Source organism: Kogia breviceps, chromosome X (genome assembly GCF_026419965.1).
Source record: "Kogia breviceps isolate mKogBre1 chromosome X, mKogBre1 haplotype 1, whole genome shotgun sequence".
In the NCBI taxonomy this organism is placed as follows: Eukaryota; Metazoa; Chordata; class Mammalia; order Artiodactyla; family Physeteridae; genus Kogia; species Kogia breviceps.
In genome coordinates this window covers 23,353,722-23,375,053 of record NC_081330.1, presented here as the reverse complement: position 1 = coordinate 23,375,053, position 21,332 = coordinate 23,353,722, and the positions used below count along the sequence as shown (strand labels likewise).

The following is a 21,332-nucleotide window of genomic DNA, read 5'->3' as shown; positions in this document are numbered from 1 at the left end:
GTACTATGTTGCATGTGCAAAGTGCTTTATGTGTCATGTGCAGGCTATTTTAAGCTTCACAAGTCTATGAGGTGTGAGGTATAATTATTAGCCCATTTTAGAGGTGAGAAGACTAAAGTTAGAAAGACTATGCTTTTTCTACTTGCCCAAGCTGTACAGCCAATATGTGGCAGAATTGAATCATCTCACCTATTTAAACTCCAAAGCATTTGCACTTAACCTCCATAGCACAGGGACCAGGATCATAACACACAAGTCGGGTAAGCAAGGAATAAGACAGTAGGGGGGTGGCAGACACTACGGAATTGAACAGGGCACACCCAAGCTATAAGCATTTTAAAAAGGAAGGGGAGAGGGGAGGAAGGAGTGAAGAAAAGAAGAGTCCTGGGATGCAAACAAAATATACCTGAGGAATGATCCTGAGGAGTAGGCCACTAGCTTGAGACTCCTGTTTCATACTATATTCAATTCCCAACTTTATGCTTGTCGTAAAGCCCCTGGCGGGATCATTTATTAGATAGTAGTGCCTGCATCTTTCTCACTGCTGTAGGTACCCCATGAAAGAAAGATAATTTTCCACTTTTCTCCACAAACCTTGCATCCTAGACCTCAAGGCACAGGGATGAAGAGCAGGGGAGGGGAGGAAAGGGCATAAGTGGTCTACAGAAGAAGATGGAAAGAGGGCTACATTCTCCTTGAGACTCGGGTGGGAGCAAAGGAGAACTGCCAGGTATTTCAGGGATCTCATAGTGGTTGTACTTCTAATAGAGGGGCCTGATATGGATATCCAGGAAAAATAATCACTGGACAAATATCTCTGTGTAGCAAGATCAGCACAAACCATACCTTTCAAGCCACAGCAATTGCTAACAACTAGAGACTTCTCCCCAGATTTTCTGTACTGGGCAAACCTCAATATACTAGTTCTCTATTACCACTGTAATAAACGACCACAGACTTGGTGGCATAAAACAACACAGACTTATCTTACAGTTCTCTAAGTCAGAAGTCATAAATGGGTCTTGATGGGCTAAAATCAAGGTGTCAGCAGGGCTACATTCCTTTCTAGAGTCTCTAGGAGATAATCCTTTTCCTTACTCTCTCCAGATTCTAGAGGCTACCCCCCATTCCTTGGCTCACGGCCACTGTCTTCAAAGCCAGTGATATCAGGCCGAGTTAACCTGGATAATCTCCTTATTCTAAGGTCAGCTGAATAGCAACCTTAAATCCATCTGCAATCTTAATTCCCCTTTGCCATGTGATGCAACATATTCACAGGTTCCAGGGATTAAAGCATGGACATGTTTGGGGGCCATGACCTATAGAGTTTTTGAGTGGGGGGTTATTGAGACTATACATCTCACTGCCCTACTGGTTAGGTTCTGATGTGTGAAGATTGTTTAATTTAGAAAAAAGAATATGAATGCCATGAGCAAATAAATTCATATGCATTCCACACCTACAACACTTGATTATTTTACTTCTTTCTATATAGGTCAGTCCTCACCTCTGTATCAATAGCTTGTGATTGGGGACCGTGTCCCGCACTGATTTTTGTTTCCCCAGCAACTAGCACCATGCCTGGCACATTGTGGAAGCTTATTGTTATCACAGTAATAAATAAATGAAAAATGCTTCCTCTGTGAAAAAAAAATCATAGAGTTGTATTTGTTACTTATTTCAGAGCTGTACATATCTCGAAAGCTGAATCTACTGCTAAAAAGGGAGAAGGAAGCTGAACATACACGATTTTTAAAAATCTATTAAAAATAGATGTCAGAGGTATTTTTAAATTATTTCTAAAATGGATCATTCATCAGTGGAATAAGAAGCAAAAGAAAGGGAACTGTTCCCCTAAACCATATGAATTCTCACTTATATTTCATTTCAACCAATAAGGGGAAAGTCACTTCTAAAATATTATGATTCATGAACTTCATTTACCACTCCTTCTCTTGGTTTGATCAGAATAGACATCTTTATATAGTACTAGAATTGTTGACATTTTATTGCATTACCACATCTCATTATTATGTATTAAATGCCATTATTTATGGCTACTACTTAATCTGATATGAGACAGAAAAATTATTGAAGGCTTGGCATCTCAGGAATAGGCATTTTATAGGGATGAAGGACTGACTAGGAAGAGTCAATGGACCTTCAGCTGCCCCTCAGATCATTAACTCCAAGTGGTTATTTGCTCCCAGGCACTGTCCTGTGCCTAGGGTGTTATTGCTGTGATATGTAGATGGAGGAGAATATATTTTAAGTGCTTTAATATGAATTCAATGCTCATGAAGGGTGCCAGATTGAAAGCATTGGAGTCTGAAGTCATCGGGTTATGCACTTGGCTGGTTCCAAGTTTCAGAGATACTTGACCTTGAATGACCACCTTGCAAGAGGGAGAAAACATACAGTTTTGCTGAACTTCAAGAGACTGACAGAGGAGAGGCACAGCAGCACCCCAAAGTTGAGCATTTTTATCAAGGAGGCAAATGAGACTACTAACTAAACTTCTACTTGAATCTATTTAGTATAATGCCAATACTGGTGTGCACAGTGGAGCGTAGGGGGGTGAGCAATGGTGTTAGCGTACACAGTTGCTTTAAGATAAAAAGTAAATAAATGCCCTATTACCAATGCACTAAACCACTTAAACAAGCAGCAGTCATTTTAACAACTGGTGTGTGTATTCCAACTTAATGGCCAATCTTGACTCCATTTTGCATACTTGAGAAGAGCCCTTAATTTTTTAAAAATCATCGACTGTTTTATCAGGAAGAAAGCTTTTATTATAGATGTGAGAAAACCAAGTCTCAGAGCAGATAAGTGACCTAGGAGGACCATATCGCTCTTATAAGACTGGGAGTAGATACTATGTTTTCTGATTGACAGGCAAGGGCTTTTCTGCTATACCATGTTGTCTCTCTAAGGGAGGGAAAGTAGCTGCTCTCTGAACCTTTTAAATATCTAGCGCCAATTATTTTCATAAGTGTGCATTCTTTTGGCCTGCTAGGCATTTTTCCTCCATTCTGATTTTTCATTCACATTAGCTTTGCAAGACCATCATTTTTCACACATTTAAAGCTTTTTAGTATGAAAAAATACCTTTCAGTTAATATTACACAACTGGCAGACTCACAGTTACCAAATTAAGAAAATTTTCACAAATGACACAATATGCAAAAATCTCTTATTCCTTCCCAGTAAGTTTCTTTTTTAATGTCATTTTATTTTCTGATCTTACTTTTTTTTTTTTCCTGTAGTGAAATGAACATTTGGCAATGGTATCCCCTTAAAGGCAGTACCTCTAGAAGAATGGCAAATAGAACTAAGTGCAGAGTTAAAACTGGCAAATCCATTTTAAATTTCCCTAACAGACTAATCTCAATTAACTGGAACCCAATCAAAAAACAAAAACAAAAACAAAAAACCCTTAACGTATTTGTACTGTATTTTTTGAAGGGCAATGCAAATTCCAATATTTTAAAGATTTCATTTTTTATGTAATTTCATTGTTTAATGTTCTTTAAAGGAAGTATCAAGTGATTCCAAAAACTTAACACAAATTCAGGTCATTCTTTTGATTTTTTTTGTAAGTGGGGTGAGAATTCATATTTGAATAATGATACATAGCACTGCCAGATACGGGTATTAAAGGAAAAATATCAATGCTTCCTATTCCCTACTTACTAAGAACTTAACAATGATGAATATTTTTAATAAGAATGAAGTGCAATGAGGGAAGTCTTTTAAGTAACTGAAGATTTTGATTAATCTGAAAATCTCCCCCATCTTGCCACATTTTCTCACATATTTCACCTAACATAGGACTGAACATAGAAGCAGTCACTTTTTCAATATTCCAGGTGAATTCTATCTACATTGGCATATTTACCAAAAGAAAAGACACAATGACTTGCAACAAGTATGGTTCAACAGATGGATAGATGAAAGGAAGGAAAAATGGAGGGGTAAATAAATTAATGTAATACCATGACAATACAGATATTTTACTTCAGACTTTCCTAAAAAATTAAAACATTCTTTTCAGGAGGCAAATATTTGTTTTGTCAGTAAAATTATCTGAATGGAAATACTTTTGCCATTGTTATGGAGAAATGCCATGTTTATTTGCAGTCAATGTTAACTACTAAATGGTTTAGCAAACATCCTCATTGGCCACTGCTGTTCCCTTGTACTCTGCAGATATTCCCATTAGTTAAAGAGTCTCCTGGTTTTAGTAGCTGTGTGTGGAAAAGGTCACAGAATCGTTTAAATACAGAGGGCGGCCTGCACATTTGGTTTTGCAAAGACTCAAGCAATTATGGAGTACAGATACAAGCTTATCTATACAACGGCCGGATGGGTTTTTTAAAGTTTAAAACAATGTACTTCATTCTTCACATGGCACGCAATAAATATAACTGATTATAAAGGTGGAACATTCTGTTCTTTTCACATTATATATCTATGTGTTCAATTTCCAAAGTAAATTTGAGTGTAGAATGCACATACCTTGATAGATCCAGAAGTTATGGGAATCAAAAAGGAGACAGCTGAATAAAGGTCACCCTTGTAATTCCTGTAAACAAATTAGGCCAAATTATCCTTCAAACATATATACAACCAGGTCCAAAGCAGTCCTTATATGAGGGAAAGAAAGAGACACGTGGGGTGGGGGTTGGGAGTGGGCATGGGAGTTGTGAATATAAGGCTTCATTTTGCAATTCACAAAGGATAAAGGGGTCAGTTTCTTAAAAGATCTGCTTGAAACTCCAAACAATTATATTAACTATGCTGCTAATCAAGAATTTCTTAATTACGAATGAGTATACCTGGAGGGCTTTGGAATTCTCACCTACAAAGACTCTTCCAACTTAATACTATTCAATTTTTGCTCAATATACCACTCATTTTGAGATGAAATGCCCACAATTTCAAGAAATTTTCACCAATGTAAACAATTTATAATAATTGTAATTTCTTATATTAAAAGAGTCCTTTACAATTTACAGAAAACCTTCATATATACATTTCATTTAATTCTCAGCAAAGTGAGGCCCAGAGGGGTTAATGGCTTGCATAAAGTCACATAATGTGGTTAGTGGCAGAGCCAGGACTAGAATCCATGTCTCCTCACTTTGGTTTCCCAGTTCCACGTGACTTCCTTTATTCAAGTTATAAAATGGAGCATATGTCTCCATGTGCCACACCTGGTACTGGGCAACAGGGCAGGAAGTGTACCCTATAATGATCCCCATTAATTTATTCCACCTGACAGATATACTTCTCTCTCTGATTTATACAGGGACCAATATGAAGTCACATAGATGTTTAACATATGAACTTTAAAAAACCCTTCAGCAGTAATATAAATTGGTACAGTATTTTTGGAGGGGAACTTGTCAATAGGTACCAAAAGCCTTAAAAATATGTGCTCCTGGGCTTCCCTGGTGGCACAGTGGTTGAGAGTCCGCCTGCCGATGCAGGGGACGCGGGTTCGTGCCCCGGTCCGGGAGGATCCCACGTGCCGCGGAGCGGCTGGGCCCGTGTGCCATGGCCCCTGGGCGTGCGCGTCCGGAGCCTGTGCTCCACAACAGGAGAGGCCACGGCAGTGAGAGGCCCGCGTACCAAATGTGTTCCCTTCAATCCATGTTTATATATTTATAAGGCAATTATCAGAGATGTATACAAAGAAGTATAAGAATTTTTTCATGATGTTTTTACATAAATACTGGAAATTACCTAAATGCCCAATAATTGGAGTTTGGTTAAATAAATGAAGGAACAACCATAGGATGTTTTACTAAGAAGCCATTAAATATGATGTGAGAACTGTCAGGATATTAATTGTCATTCCATATCATCTCTACTTATGGCTTAATTTGCTGCTTTTAAACTATACTCTGGAAGAGCTGGGGGAGTGGAGAATTACAATTATTCTTTTACAGTTTTGGTTGTTTTTTCACCTCTCTGTGTCTCCGTCTCTGTATGTGTGTGTGTATACATATATAATATATTTTATTGAAATAGAAATATGTTAACAATATATTGATAAACAAAAAAGCACATTATTTTCTAATTTCACTAAAATGAACTTATATCACCCATATATTAAAAAGCTACATGTTTTAAATTCTTCAAAAATCCATTTTAGAAAAGGCAGTGTGGGGACTTCGCCGGTGGTGCAGTGGTTAAGAATCCGCCTGCCAATGCAGGGGACATGGGTTCGAGCCCTGGTCTGGGAAGATCCCATATGCCGCGGGGCAACTAAGCCCATGTGCCACAACCACTGAAGCCCACGCGCCTAGAGCCCACCGCAACGAGAAGCCTGCGCACCTCAGTGAAGAGTAGCCCCTGCTCGCCACAACGAGAGGAAGCCTGCACGCAGCGACGAAGACCCAACGCAGCCAAAAATAAATTAGTTAATTTAAAAAAAGAAAAGAAAAGGCGGTGTGATGAATAATAAAGAAAAAGGAAAACATTAACATTCCAATATTTTGTGATTGGTACTTAATTAACCTGATGGCCCCAATTTATCAATCAAGTAATTCCCAAACCTATTTTTTTAATATTTGAGGCAAAAATCTTAGTAATAAGGGCAAACAATTTAAAATTTCTACACAGTGAATCAAGACGGAAGACAATATCTAAATGAAATTTTTTAAAAATGTAGGTCAATAACATTATTGTCACCTTTGACAAAGATCACCAAGGTGACCTTGCAATGATAATAGAGTATAATATTATTAGTAATGATCTCCATATCCAGTACACTATATATAAATCATTCATAATAGACTAAAGTGGTGCTCTTGATTAGTTGCAATCTAATTGCCCGATGTGCATTTTTCATCACTGTTAATGTTGCTCAAAAAAGACATGGTTCTGCTCAAGTGTTCATGTAGTTCCATAATAGTGCTAAGATAGAATCTTTTAAGGGAAGACATTTCAGAAAGTACTTAGATCTAGACTACAAAAAGTATTTCTGGCTCTTCTGCCACATATACCAGAGCAAGTCTGTAGAAATTGGCTTCATACTCATCAGGCTGATTCTGCAAGGCAGCTAGCAAAATTGCTTTAAAAAACAGACTGCCCTATATGCAGCATTTTGCCTGGGTGAGATCCACAGAGGACTGGGAAGCAAGAGGGCTTTAAAATCATACAGCTCTTCTCTGCTCACTTCTCAATTGCCTTCTGACTGAAGCCTTTAGGAGTCTATCTCCCCCTTCATGATTAGAGAAGGCCAGTTCACACGATCTATATAAGATACCCCAAGTTACTTGCCATCACTTACCAGTTCCCAACATGTACCACTTCCCTCACCTTTTACCTTTTTGTTCGACTCAAGAATTCATTTCCACAAAAGAAACTGTTGACTGTCTTAATACTGCATGAGGGCTAGCTACCCTTAGAGAAAAAACAAGTTAGAATGTTTGACAGGACCATCATTGAACTCAACCAAATAATGCATACCAGAGGCAAAAACAGCAGGAGCCACAAATGTTAGAAATGCATCTCACAGAACAAGCTCTAGTCATAAATCCAAATTGGAAAAGCTCATCAAGGGATCATCTGACCCAAACTTTCATTAGTGCCACTACCTCTTGTTTGGGCCCACCTAGAGAATAATATACTACATCCTTCAGTTCTCAGCTTCTTAAAATGAAACTATCATTTGAGACTGGCTATGGAGATAAAATGCATAAACTGGAGGTGAGCAGAAAGGTCTAAAACTCTGGTTCAAAATATATATACATATATATGAACATGCACATATGTGTGTATAGATAGATATCTTTCTCAGATGCATTTAAAAAGTATAATTCCTACTCATTTAGAAAATGGGACTTTTTAAACTTGCTTTTCAATAATTACTCAATTATAAACTAATTATAACTATAACACCTATATTAACACTATATTTTCAAAGGACTCTGGGATGCATACAGGTCACACTTTATTTTACTAATGAGTGTATCTTTACATATTGCTACACATGCTTTGACACCCCTAATTCTATTTTTCCAATGGGACGTTTACTCAAAGACGTTGTAGAAAATAATTGTGTTAATAACAGAGACAGTTTCCCCATTACAATGATCAGTGCTCTCAGACAATTAATGCTGCAACACTCTGTATCGTCACTTTCTTCCTCAGGGCCTAGAGAATATCTAGGTTTACATTATTGGCTGCAGCTTCTTTTTTTTCTGGCAATATGGGCATTTGTAATGATGAGACCTGCCAAAACTTGTCAATGCTATTTTTCTTCTTTTCCATTAGAGGTGACTGTGGCTGAATAGCCAAGTAATCTATAGTCTAACTTCACTTAATTGTTTTTACTACATGACATGAAGAAATATAGTGAGTAATCACTTCTGTTTCACATGAAGCAAATTGCTAGTGCTTTCCACAGCAATATGAAGAAGGCTTAACTTGCCTAATCTCCCTCGAACATCCTGTTTAAATCCTGACATGATAAACTCAACCCTCCTTGGTTCTCCAGTGAGTGAAGACTAGATTGGATCAGTGGATCTCAATTATTTTCCCTGGCTGTGGACCTCTTCAAAGTAAAGCTGCCACAGAACAGTTGGCCCCAATTACAATTGGTATATTCCTCTCCCTCCAGCACCGTCTCTCAAGGAGAATAGGTTTATACTCCTTGTTTTTTATTACCTAAACCTCACTTGTAAGGTGGCAATATTTATATTTGTGTTTTTGTTTCCTCTTTGTTTTGTAAATGTATTTTTTCTGTAGTGAGAGTTATATGGACTTATTACAGAAAATCTGAAAAATACAGAAAGGAAAAATATCACCTATTACCCACCTCCTCCAAACAGAGATAATAATTTTTGGCACTTTTGTGCATCTTTTTCCAGTCTTTCTTTTCTTACCTATTGGGTATATATAATTTGGTATCCTGCTTTACCACTTGATAGTATAACATAAATGTTCTCCTTTTATCATAAAATATTTGTAAACATCATCTGTAACGGCCATAAAATATTACATTGTCTAAACGTACTATAAATCACTTAGCAATTCCCTTGTTGAACATTTAAGTTCCTTCATTTTTTGCACTATTACAAATAATGCTTGGTGAAAATCTTTGCAAATAATGCTTTTTCTGCCTTTCACATTATTTCTTTAGGACAAATTCCCAGAAGTAGAATTACTGGGTCAAATGGTATGAGCATTTTTAATGCTTCTGCTGCAAACTGCCAAATCTATACCAACTAACATTTCATCATGTCCTTATTATTCATTCATTTATTCAACCAATTCTTATTAAACACCTACTGTGTACCAGGCACTGTGCTTGCTAGGTGATATGGATGCAGTAGTGAGCAAAACAGACATCAAGTCCATGCCCTCAGGTAGCTAGTATGTTAGTAGATTTCATAAATCTAAATAAACAAACATACAGTGTGATACCAGGTACTGATGAGTAATATGAGGAAAAACAGAAGCGGATAAAGGCATAGAAAATAAACCACGATAGGACTCTTTACATAAGATGGTCCGGGAAGGCCTCTATGATGAAGGAAAATTTGATCAAAGACTTGAATGAAGTGAGAATTCATTTCAGGCAGAGGAAATAGCAAGTGCAAAAGCCCTGAGAGACAAAAATGCATCTCATGTTTACGGAACAGAATGGAAGGCAGTTTGGCTAGAATGTTATGAGCAAGGTTTGGTGGGAAAAATGGAATGATATGAGACTGGATAAATAGGGAACAAATCCTGTAGGACTGTGTAGGACATGGTAAAGATTTTTTAACTTATTTTAAAAATTTTATCTTATGTGTGATAGGAAGCCAGCCATCAGAGGGCAGAGAGTGGGGAAATCTGAAGAACTTATTTATTTTTTAAAAGGATCACCCTAGCTGCTGTGTGGAAAACTACGTGAGGCAAAAACGTATGTAAGGGCATCAATTAGAAGGTTATTTCAGTAGTCCAGGTTAGCGGTGATGGTGGTTTAGACTAAAACACTAATGGTGAGTGAGAGGAGAAGCAAATGATTCAAAGGATATGGCTTGAAGGTAGAGTCATGTCAGGTGTGAACAAAAAGAGGAATCAAGAAAACTCTAAGGTTTGGGACTTGAGCAATTACACCGAGCATTATCTTACAAAACAAACAAACAAAAAACCCTTGTATTTATTTTTTCTAATTTGCATTTATTCTGATTACTGAAGACTGAGCTTTTTTCACATTTACTAGCCATTTTAATTGCCTCTTATGAATTAGCTTTCCACGCCTTTGCCCAGATGGCACTTATAAAATCCTTTCCTCCCTTAGCTTCTATTTCATTATTTCCTGGTTTGCCTCCTACCTCTCTGACCTTATTCTTGACCTGCTCTCTCTTGAAGTCTCCTCTTACTTCACCAACCTCTTTAGTTCAGTGTGTCTCGAGATTTCATCCTTACTTCTCTTCTCCCTCTACATATACTCCCTAGGTGAACCCACCTTCCTATGATTTCAACTACTACATTAACTGATGACACACACATCTCTACTTCTAGACCTGATCTTCAGGTCTGTAATTTCCATCTGTGACAAATCATCTCTATCTGGATGTCAAGATAGTGCCTCATATTAAGTAAATCCAAACCTCACCTCATCATTCGCACCCAAACTGGCTTTTTCTTCTATGTTCCCTGTATTGCTTAATGGCATTACCTAATTTTCCAAGCCAAAAGCCTCAGTGTCTTTCCTCTCTCTCCCTCAGCCTCTAAATGTAATCAATTTCCACATCCCACTGATGTTACCTTATGAGTGGCTTTCAAATTTTCCCCCTCCTCTCCATCTTTACTGTCACTGCCATGGTTCACACCTTCATAACCGCTCACAGTTGCAACATAGCCCCTTAATGTCTCACTGCTACTACTCTTAATGCACTTCAACCCATCCTTCATACAGGTGCCATCTTTCTAAAACTCAAAGTTGCTGACCTGCCCTCCTCACTTTAAAGCCCTTCATCTAATTCAGTAGATTCTGCTACAATGCATTACATTGTGTAATTTTGGATAAACATCATAAAAACCACAATTCTCCAATATAATTCTCCATGCAGGAAAATCCTAACACATCCAATCATTCAATAAATATGTACTAAGCCCCCTCTGGGTGTCAGACACATGTAAGGAAATAAAATAAGACATTATCCCCAACGTCTGTTCCCCAGACCTGGGTAGGAAATAAAATGACACTCTATTTTACTGGGTTGGTATTCCCCAATGCTAATTTAGCCTTGTACCCTTTCACGATCTTTTAGCCCTGGGGACTGTGGGTCTCCATATTCTCTGACTGAAAAATTCTTAGCTATTCTTTAAGAGCCAATTCAAATGTCTGTCTCCCTCATTAGATGGTAAGTTTTTAAAATGTCTTTGTAGCACTGGGTAAGCAGAGATATTTAAAAAGTTTTGATCAATGAATGAATGATTGAACATATGAAGTTCTTTCTTCGTGAAGACTGTTTTATGATGTATAACCAAAACCCTGTAATACTGAGGTCTTCAGTAAAAAAAGAAGCCAGTCCATGAGACTTGGAGAGTCTTTGTGGAAAACACTTGAGATTTCAAGACCCATTGTCCTAGAACTCTGGGTAAACATTGATTCTTCTTCTGCCTTTTCAACAACAAAGCAGCCCCAAGCAATTTGCTAAATGTCTAGGACCAGTGTTTCCTTCTTACTAAGTCTAGTGCTGTTTTACACATTTTCTTCAACATGTTTTACTCCATGTTTAGCAGAAATATATCATTCAATTTTTCTCTATTCCGTGTTACATTACCCTTAAAATATTTCCCTTGCACTGATTTCTAATTGTTTATATTAAAATTACCTCACTTTCACAAGTTGTCCAATGTTTCATCAAGGCAATGGCTCAAACAGGGGAAAAGAACAAAACAAAGAAGAAAATGTAGCACTCTTGTGTTAACACTCATGTATTTGAAACCAAAAATAATGATGTCACACCTAAGGGTTGACATTTTATTAGACTAAACATGAAAGATCAATCACAAATGCACTCACAATGAATGGATACATGCACAGAATAAATCTGTAATAAAGGGTACCAATACAGAAAATCGGTATGTTATTTTAGCTCCTACCCAAGATAATTGAAAGAATGTATGAGCCAAAAACAATATAAAAAATAATATTTCACTTTATACTTATATTCGCTAGTATATACCTAAGGAATTGGTCAGATTTAGAAAAAGAATAAAAAGAATAATCACTCCAAAAACTTGAATGTCCCAGAGCTTCTTTTCTCATAAATCTATATACTACCTCAACTCTTGGAAATCGCTGAAAGAAAGAAAGAGAAAGTAAAAGAAAGGAAGGAAGGGAAGGAGGGAGGAAGAAAAGAGAGTGAGGTTATTGGTATTTCAAGGTACAAGAGCCTTCTTAAGTCAAAGTAATAGGTATCAAGTGGCCAATCAACTGCACAGCCTTCTCCCTTAGAGGTCACTAGATCTCATTAGTGAAATTTATAAAAGGAGTTTCTTATTTGACTTGCACAGCAATTCTGTCAATGCTTCCCTACATTGCTTAAAGCTCTAAAGATATGAGTCACAATCACAAAAATATATTCATTTCAGGCATGCAGTAAGCAAATAGGTGATGTATGTTTCTGTGAACGATGCTTGCAAAATCCACATCAAAAATGTACACATAATTTTTAATAAATATTCCTTTAGTCAAAAAATCCCATCCCCCCACACATAAATACAAATATATTTGGGGGCTAGTTAATGGAGCAGGAGATCACATATCAATATCACTGAAATGCCTGCAATTAAGCACAGCATCTTTAAAAAAAGAAAATCATTAATGCTAAAGGGGGGTAATGCACAGATATAAATTCAAAATGTTGATGAGAAACATTTTGTTGATAGCAATTGAGTTAGCTAGGAACACTTTGGGTTTAGAAAGCTTCCAGCCACTGTGTGGTTGTAGTGTATTTATACACCTCTATATTTAAACACAGGTGGTAATTAGCAAGATTGAGACACCTTTAATAAGGCATCATCATAGGTGCAAAGGATGTGTAGCATGAGTTCATTATCAATAACTTTCCTGAATTAATCATCTCTCAGGACATTTAATTTTAAATGTACCTGAAAAAACCTGGATTACTGAGATAGGCCATCTGCAGTATCTTTTTCTAATTTCCCTGAACAACTGAAGAGTTTTCTTAAAATGTCTGTATACATCTGGGACACAGGGAAGGCAATATCTAATAAACCAATTGTCCAACTAATCTGGCACCTTCTCTTTGACAGGTGTCTAAACCAGATAGAGGCATTAGAAGTAATATAAACACTTAGAATCCACCAATTATATATACAAAACCTTGGAGCTGGGAAATTTTCTCCTTGATCTTAGCCTGCGACCATATTTTCCCTGATGTATGCAAACTAATAGCAATGTATTTTTTATTTTGGTTGCTTTAAAAACCCTCATTCACACAGGCAGTTAAAAACACTAAGCAGTGATTCCAAACATTAAAATGAAACTGGATTTCCTTTGATAAAACCATACAGGGGTTCTATTTAAAGTCACACACATATACATGCACACACACACATATATATATATGCGATCAACATTCTGAATATCTACAGTACCTTTCATCTAAATAGGAAAACGATTTAAAAGTAAATATACAGTCATTTCTAAAGGGAAACTGAGGCTGTATCTTAACAATATCATTTGGATGAACAGTTAAAATTCATTGATCAGATCTTTGGAACTATTCAGATGATTGACTAATTTTTTTTTTTTTCACTGTACATCCAAATGCCAAGCATCTGCTGAAAGGTTAGAGGAAATCGACATGACAAAGAAGATATGACATAGATAGATACTAGGAAATCTACATGTTCAATAATGATGATTGACTGAATTTTTCATGTTTTACTCAGATATTTTGGTATTTTTACTCAGATACAGCTCAAGTAACAAAAATAAACCAGTTAACAAAATATATGCAATTCAATACCCAATAACTGGATACCGATATCAAGAATATTCCCTAGCATGTAAAAATGAAAATATTATTTTGCCTAAATTTTTTTTTTGGCTGCACAGCGTGGCATGCAGGATCTCAATTCCCTGACCATGGATTGAACCTGGGCCCCCTGCAGTGGGAGCATGGAGTCCTAACCACTAGACTGCCAGGCAATTCCCAACTTTTCCTAAACTTTTAAATCCTACTTCATTCTATATTTAATAATTCTGTCTGGGACATTTATATTTTGAAATTATAGTCACTTTAAAACAGAAAATTACCTGGTGACATATAAATATAGATATAGATTTAGATCTCCATTCTTTTTTTCCTTACCAAAATTCTTTTTGGGAATCACTCTTTCTTAGCCATAATACAGAAATTTGTTTACAGCTATAAATTCAGACAAAAAAAATTAGTTTATCAGAACCCATAGCTGATAATATTGCAAAAGGCTTAACATGGATTGAAATTCAGCTCATATAAGAGTTTGTGATCCCAAAGTTCAATTTTGCAAGTCATAATCAGCCACAAAAATGTTACAACAGAATATGAGAAACATTAAAAGGTAATTTCCTCATTGTTGACTACTTATCGACTGACAACTTAGTCAATTAAAATTAAAACAATCAGTATGCTTTATGGTGATGGGTAAAATGAGTGTTTTACAGATTTCAAATAAATGTATTCAAATCCATTTGGTCTCTGTAATTAAAAAAAGTGAGGTACAGATATATTAATAAAATTGTTTTTATACTTGAAAAGGAAAAATAACTAATCTTACCAGAAAATTCAAGCATCATTTATATTTAACTTTACTGTGATCTCTAACTAGGCTTCTTCAAAGTCTACAAAATCATAATTTGACTGAACATATTTGTTCAATGTAATACCTATTATGAAACTATTTTACAGCTGTGAATGTCCTCATAGAACAAAAAACTCTCTGTAGCATATACATAAATACCAACAGGAATGCACAAATCAAAGCTCTATTTCTGTGATTATTTTTAAAGAACTGATTGAGTAGGGACAAGGCAGGTTGCATAAAATCTTCAGGAAAATGACAGAGATGGCACTGATTTTTATTCTTAATCATTTATTGCTCGCAAATTCAATCCCCCAGCCTTTTACAGTTACTCTCAGGGACCAACAGGCTGGCATGAAATTAAATTAACAAGCAGGTTCCCATCCTGAATTAGTGACTCCCAGCTGTCTGTCCCATCTAGTTTCCATGGCAGTAGAAGAATCGGTGAAAAGTGAGGTGCAGGAAATTGTAAGAAGCCAACATATCAAACTCTTTAAGTCGATTTCTTTAAGCTGATGAATCAGTACCGGGGGCGGGGTGGGGTGGGGGGAGGTAGAACTGAAGTTAAAGTGTTTTATTTCCTGGCTTTTTGAAAAGGGCAGTGTGTTTCTGTTTTTGTCACTGCTGAGGGATGCAAGCAACAGCTCCTTACACATTCCATAGAAGGCTGTAGATTCAGGATGGCATTTGGCTCATTGTGTATTTTATAGTAACCCAAGAATGTTTAAGGGTCTCTACATGTATTTTAAAGCGTTTCATTTTATGTTTTTCTTTCTTTTTTGACATAGATATTAAGATTCATCAGCCTGTTAAATGACTCCAAAACATCCAGAAACTAAGTAAAAAATTCTCTCAACCAACCAGATGTTTGTTTGCATCACCTCAAACAGCTGGATGGTTGACGGAACTTTTCACTCACATATTTGGGTGTCACCTAGATACAGCCATAGAGACCTGTCATAAGTACTCAGGAAAAAAATATTAATCTTGGCACATACCTACCATAAACACAGATATGAAGGCTCTGAGTAAGAGCTTCACAGGGCGTAATTCACTGATATAAAAAGAGATGATTTAACACATTTTCCTGTGTCCATTTTCCAATTACCTTCTCCACTCCACTTAGAGTAGGTGGGAGTGGAGAACCCAATATTTCAGAATCATTACATCACATTGAAAACATCATCCAAGAGACAGTGGTTAGTTGGCATATATGCATGTTTCACCATATGCTATTGTTTACCTAAAGTAGAGGCCTGGACAGGAAGTAAAAGTCAGAATTTTTTTTAAGTTGTAAATTATCCAAGATTATACTCCCAGGTCTAGAAATGTGTCCTGAAGTTACATAAGAATTTAACAGGCTTTATTTATCAGACTCTAAATTATTATTTTTAAAACATTAGTGATCCAACATCAATTGTAAAAATATTAACTAGCTCCAATTAAAACTAGTTTGCTTTGATTATATATAGAAACGTTAGCAGTACAATTAGTACAAATATTGTTATAAAACAATTTTCAGTTTATGCCATTATATTCCAATTTCCTCAGCCCTATTTTTCATGGGTTCCAAATGTAAGCAATTTCATTGGTCTTGATAAATTGTACCATAGTACAACTAGCAAACTACAAAATCTCTATACATTATATAAATTTTCCTAACAGGGTACCACATTTGGAAGAGACACATATGGTTGGACCATCAAGGTTGTTAGGAATAATCAACAGCTGTGTGAAAGCTTTTATAGCATTCACCTGCTCAAACTAAGCACAATTCTAGCTGGTTCTATTTGATATTTACTTTCCTCAGTTCTAAAAAAAAAAAAAAAAAAAAAAATCAATGGAAAACAGAAAGGAAAAGAAATAATATATTAAGCCAGGATTCAGAATGTTTTACTGTTTAGGGGAAGGAAACAGACTAATTTCAATTCAAAATAGTGATTTAATCTAGTACTCAGAATCTGCAGATGATTTAAAGCAGTTTTTGTATATGGAAACAGTTCTGAAATCTGATTCCTTTTAATTTTTTATAATCAGCAGCTATATTTCTAGCTATTGATATATGTTGTTGATCATAACTGCTAACTACTATCCCTTACCATACTCTTCATCATTTAATCTGCCTGTAGTTGTGCTAGTAATCCAATTCAAACCACTCTGCTAAAGGATGGGAAGCTTCTTTAAAAAAAAAAAAAAAAAAAAGCACGCATGGATTACTACTCTTAAGGGTAAATCGACAGGAACTTAAATATATGTAATATTAATAAAATTATACATGTCTCATATCTGACACATGGCATTCTCATGAGATTGCTTCTAAAAGTGTGTGTGTGTATGTGAGAGTGCTAGAACAAATATGTGAATATTATAAGAAAATCTGTTTTCGTTAAAATAATTAATCATTGTGTCAAGTATTCAAAGTACTGGTCTTCTTTTAACCTCAGGTCAGTAAGTACGTAAGTAAATAAATAGATAAATAAATCACTTGTTTGGGAAATCTTAGGAAATTTATTAACCATAATCTATACCAAGTACTTGATAACTATACTGAAAACTGAAACTGATGGACTTTCCAGAAAAGCAAGCTTCAAGTAAAAATTACATGGACTCTAATTGCTATCTCTAACATAAAATGGAAAAAAAATCTTTGTTAATACTGAACCTTCTTACCATTTCCAAGTTTTTAAGGCTGTCATGGAAAATAAATTTCCACTAAGCCTTCTGTTTTCAGAGGCAACATATCAAAAGAATATTTTGCAGTTTGACAATTTAAAGTCATATTGTACAGAATAAACTTGAATGTTGGACTGTTCTGCTTCAGCAAGAATCTTTGTATTAAAAGCATCAGAAAGGTACAATGACTATAAGGGAAACTATGATCATGTCAGCATTATTTACACATATGACAGCTGAAATGAAACACCGAGACCTTTAGACTCAGATTTCTAATTAGGCCTTTGAAAGAGATGGTAGTTAACATATAATCTGATTTTACTTTTTAACACACCTATTTGATTGAATATTTGGAATCTCACTTAATCTTACAGTACAATGATTCCACAAAACATCCTTTCCTTCAGCTCCATTGTATATTTTGTCAAATGACATGATGGTTCTTAATTCATAATGGGGACTTAGAACTAATGGTAAATACTAATTCATGTGTTCAAAAAATACTCATTTTCTACTATGTGTCTGGCATGGTTCTAGGGACTAGACTCTATTGGTTTTATTATACAAGTGTTAACATTTGTTCATTGAGTTGTTTTCCCAGAAACACCTGTTTTTCAAAAACATTCTGGGGGACAATCTGAAAACTTTTAAATAACATTTAGAGCATGGATTCATTTTAGAAATTACCCAAACCCCTTTAAAATGCATCTTGTGACTTTCTTTCATTATCATTAAAAGGTTCCAACATGACTCTGGCATACTTGCAAGCTTTTAACTATCTTTAAAAAAAAAACTTTGCAAGGGTAAATTATTTAACGCATCACACACATAAAAAGTCTTATGAACTTGGACAAAAATGGCAAAACTAGGATTCTGCTCTTCCAGTTAACTACTTAAAGGGTCATACTATGCCTTATGAAAATTCATTTTTCCCCACGTTGAAAATATTAAGAACAAGGGTGAGGGGGCGGTGAGCAAGCAAGCAAATGCGGGGTAACCATGGAGCAGAATGTAAAGCTGTGGATCTCATCATCAGCAGCAGCATCATCATAAGCCTTTTCTTCTTAGACTGTCATCTTTCTTGGCAGCACTGGAGTACCCTATGCTCCAAATCGGAAGTCTTCGGACTAAGAAGATGCACAAGGATATTTCAGCCAAAAGATAATAATAGAGCAGACATTTGCAATGTTTTCCCCAAACAGGTTAAGAGTAGCGATTGATTCTCACAGTACAGTGTACCTGGTTTGTTAATTATAATCATAGAACAACAATCTAAAATTCAAGGAAGCTGTCTGTGACCCTCACCACGAACGCGATCAATTAAGTGCTAATGTAACAGTACCTAACAGGATCCACTGGAGTGTTTCGTTTCCTTTTGGTTTCTAAACCCGAGTGGCTACTAATTTCCCTTCTATGGCACTAGGAACTTCTCTTTGTATTTCTTCGGGCCACCTCAAATACTCCTCCGGATTAACATCCCAGGGAAAAAAACCGGGAAAGTTCAGGACGTCTCCTGACCAATTGCATCATTTTGAAGAGCTACCCATATTATCATATCGCCCGTAGCACTGATGCAGATCCGCAAAACCCAAAGCTGCCGACGGCAAGCATGAGCTGCAAACCAGCCCCCGCCCCCGCCCCTACTCTCCCGGTGGCGAAATAGATGTCGAGAAGACTTGTACTAGTGGAGTGAGATCGTCTGTCTCCGCAATTGTAAACAACCGGCTGCACTGGGTTTGCTGAAATCTTAAAATACACTCCTGACTGCAAACACATCCACTCACCAAGTCGCGCTAACAGTCTCCCCTTCTCCACCTCTAGGAAAAGCATCCTAAAACTGAACTGGCAATCCGCCCGTTGTGGAATGGAAGAAAGTGAGGTTACATTTCCTCAGGCATGCCTAGTGGGTACTTGGCAGTCCGCAGAGGTGCTGGCCGCTGCTAGATTGCCGGTACCATGTCTCAGGATGAAATGCGAAAACACACAAACCCGCGCAGCTTAAGCGCGTGGTTAAAGCCAACACCGACGGCTCCCAGAGCACCGACTGCTGCGTAATGACTGACTCTTATGACAGAGTTTGGGGTGTAGGAAGGACGCATTGGGTAGGGCCCCAGACGGCGTAGGTTAGAAGGAGGTCCTGCAGTTCCCCCCGGAACATGGGCTCCCCGAGGGAGGTTCAAAGAGAAATTCAAAAGCAAACTGGTACTAAAGTGCCTCCTAGCCCCTGAGCATCTTCTCTCAGAGAGACGGCAGGAGCGCGACCCGAGTGGCCGAGCCCCTGGCGGACGCTCCAGGTGGAAAGGATGCTGGAGGAGAGGCGCCCCCTTGTCTCTTCTCGTACCGAGCCCACCCCCCTTCCCAGCGTCCAGGTCCACTTGTTAGAGCGCCAGGGCTCTGAGCGACAGCTGAGGAAAGGGCCCCCCTTTCAGAACTGGAGGAGTTGGTTGGCAAAAGTGTCGCCTGAGAAGCCTAATGAGCCCTCGAAGGGCAGCGCCCCCAAGGCCCGCTGAAAGCTTGAACTGCGAACAAGGCCGACCTCCCATCTCCCCCGGGTGGTCCAGAGCCCCGGGCCGGGCGAATACCAAGAGAAGAAGAAGCCGAGGTTATGCCACCTTAGGCAGGATTCCCAGAGCAGACGCTGCCCGCCACTCACGGCCGGGAACCGCCATCCAACGCCTGCAGCCTTGGGGCGAAGTTCGCCGGGAGTCCTTGGGGTGGGAAGTGGGGGTTGGGGGCCGCGAGCCACAGGGAAGGAGGTGGGAGCCGGCAACAACGCACCTACCTAGTCCAGGCGTAAGTTTCGATGGCGTCCCCAGGTGCGGTTCCCCGCCCCCTCGCCAGGTGCTCAACCCCGCCGGGCGCTGCCCGTGCCCGGGACCTCAGGCGTCTCAGCCGGTTCCTGCGGGAAACGACTGTAAATCCACATTACTGTTCGAGCTGCCGCTCGGGCCCCCGCATCGCTCTCCTCCGGTTGGTGGCGGCGGTGCTCTCAGCCGGCAGCCGCCGGGGGCAGGGACCGAACCTGGCTACTACCGCGCCAGCGGACGATCGCTGCCAGGAGGGTGCTTGCGCCCGGGGTCGTACGTGGGTGCGAGAGTGTGTATACGCGTTTGTGTCCGTGAAAGAGAGAGTGTGCGTGTGTGTGCGAGCAGAAGGGGTGAGCCCAGCCCCCGGGGCACTCGGAGGTGAACTCCGGGCTAAGCCGGAGCCCGCCGCGCTCCCGGGTGCGGGGCCTCTGCACGGCTGATGGCTGTGCTGATGTTGCCGTGGCCGCCGCCGCCGCGCTCTAAGGCTGGTCGCGGTGGTGCAAAAAAATGTTTCTCCGCTACTGGAGACCAAAAAACCTGCCCTGTCTACTGAGCATGCCCGGTTTGACAGCTCCACAGCCAAGGTTTTTTTTTTTTTTTTTTTTTTTTTTTTCCTTTTCCACTAAGACTCCAGGTTTTAGCCGCAGCTGAGATGGGGGGGCGGGGGGGGGAGCTCCGGAGGAGGAGGGCTTAGGGACCAGGTAGCGGGCAAAGGAAGGGAAATCGAGATGAGAAAGATCAGGGTGTTAGAGGGTGCAGAGAGGGAAGGAGAAAGCTGGGGGTGGAAGCAGAGGAAGGAAATAAGGATCAACAAAATTTAGATTTCGTACCACAATGAGTTCCCGGCCAGGGTACTCTCATGACCAGATTCTATTTTTTCCGGAGGATTAGGTGGGGTAGGGGTGGTTCGGAGGAGTGTTTGTCATCCCCAAAGCAACCTGGAACAGTGTTTTATAGTCATGACATACACAAACGCGCGCGCTGTTGCGCACACACACACACACACACACACACACACACACA

At 38.6% G+C, this 21,332-nt stretch overlaps 1 protein-coding gene across 4 annotated transcripts in view; it reads right to left on the bottom strand.

Moving 5' to 3' along the window:
* TENM1 (teneurin transmembrane protein 1) overlaps positions 1–20,810 on the bottom strand; it is an 803,989-nt gene extending 783,179 nt beyond the window's left edge. For 3 of the 4 annotated variants that reach the window (XM_059050032.2, XM_059050043.2, XM_059050039.2), the window contains exons 1-2: positions 20,285–20,790; positions 4,522–4,588 (exon numbers count right to left, since the gene is read on the bottom strand). The gene's annotated coding sequence lies outside the window, so the exon portion shown is untranslated. Of the gene's footprint in view, positions 1–4,521; positions 4,589–20,284 lie in introns of all 4 variants that reach the window. The other variant, XM_059050038.2, reaches the window with a different exon arrangement.
* Positions 20,811–21,332: the final 522 nt, after the last annotated feature.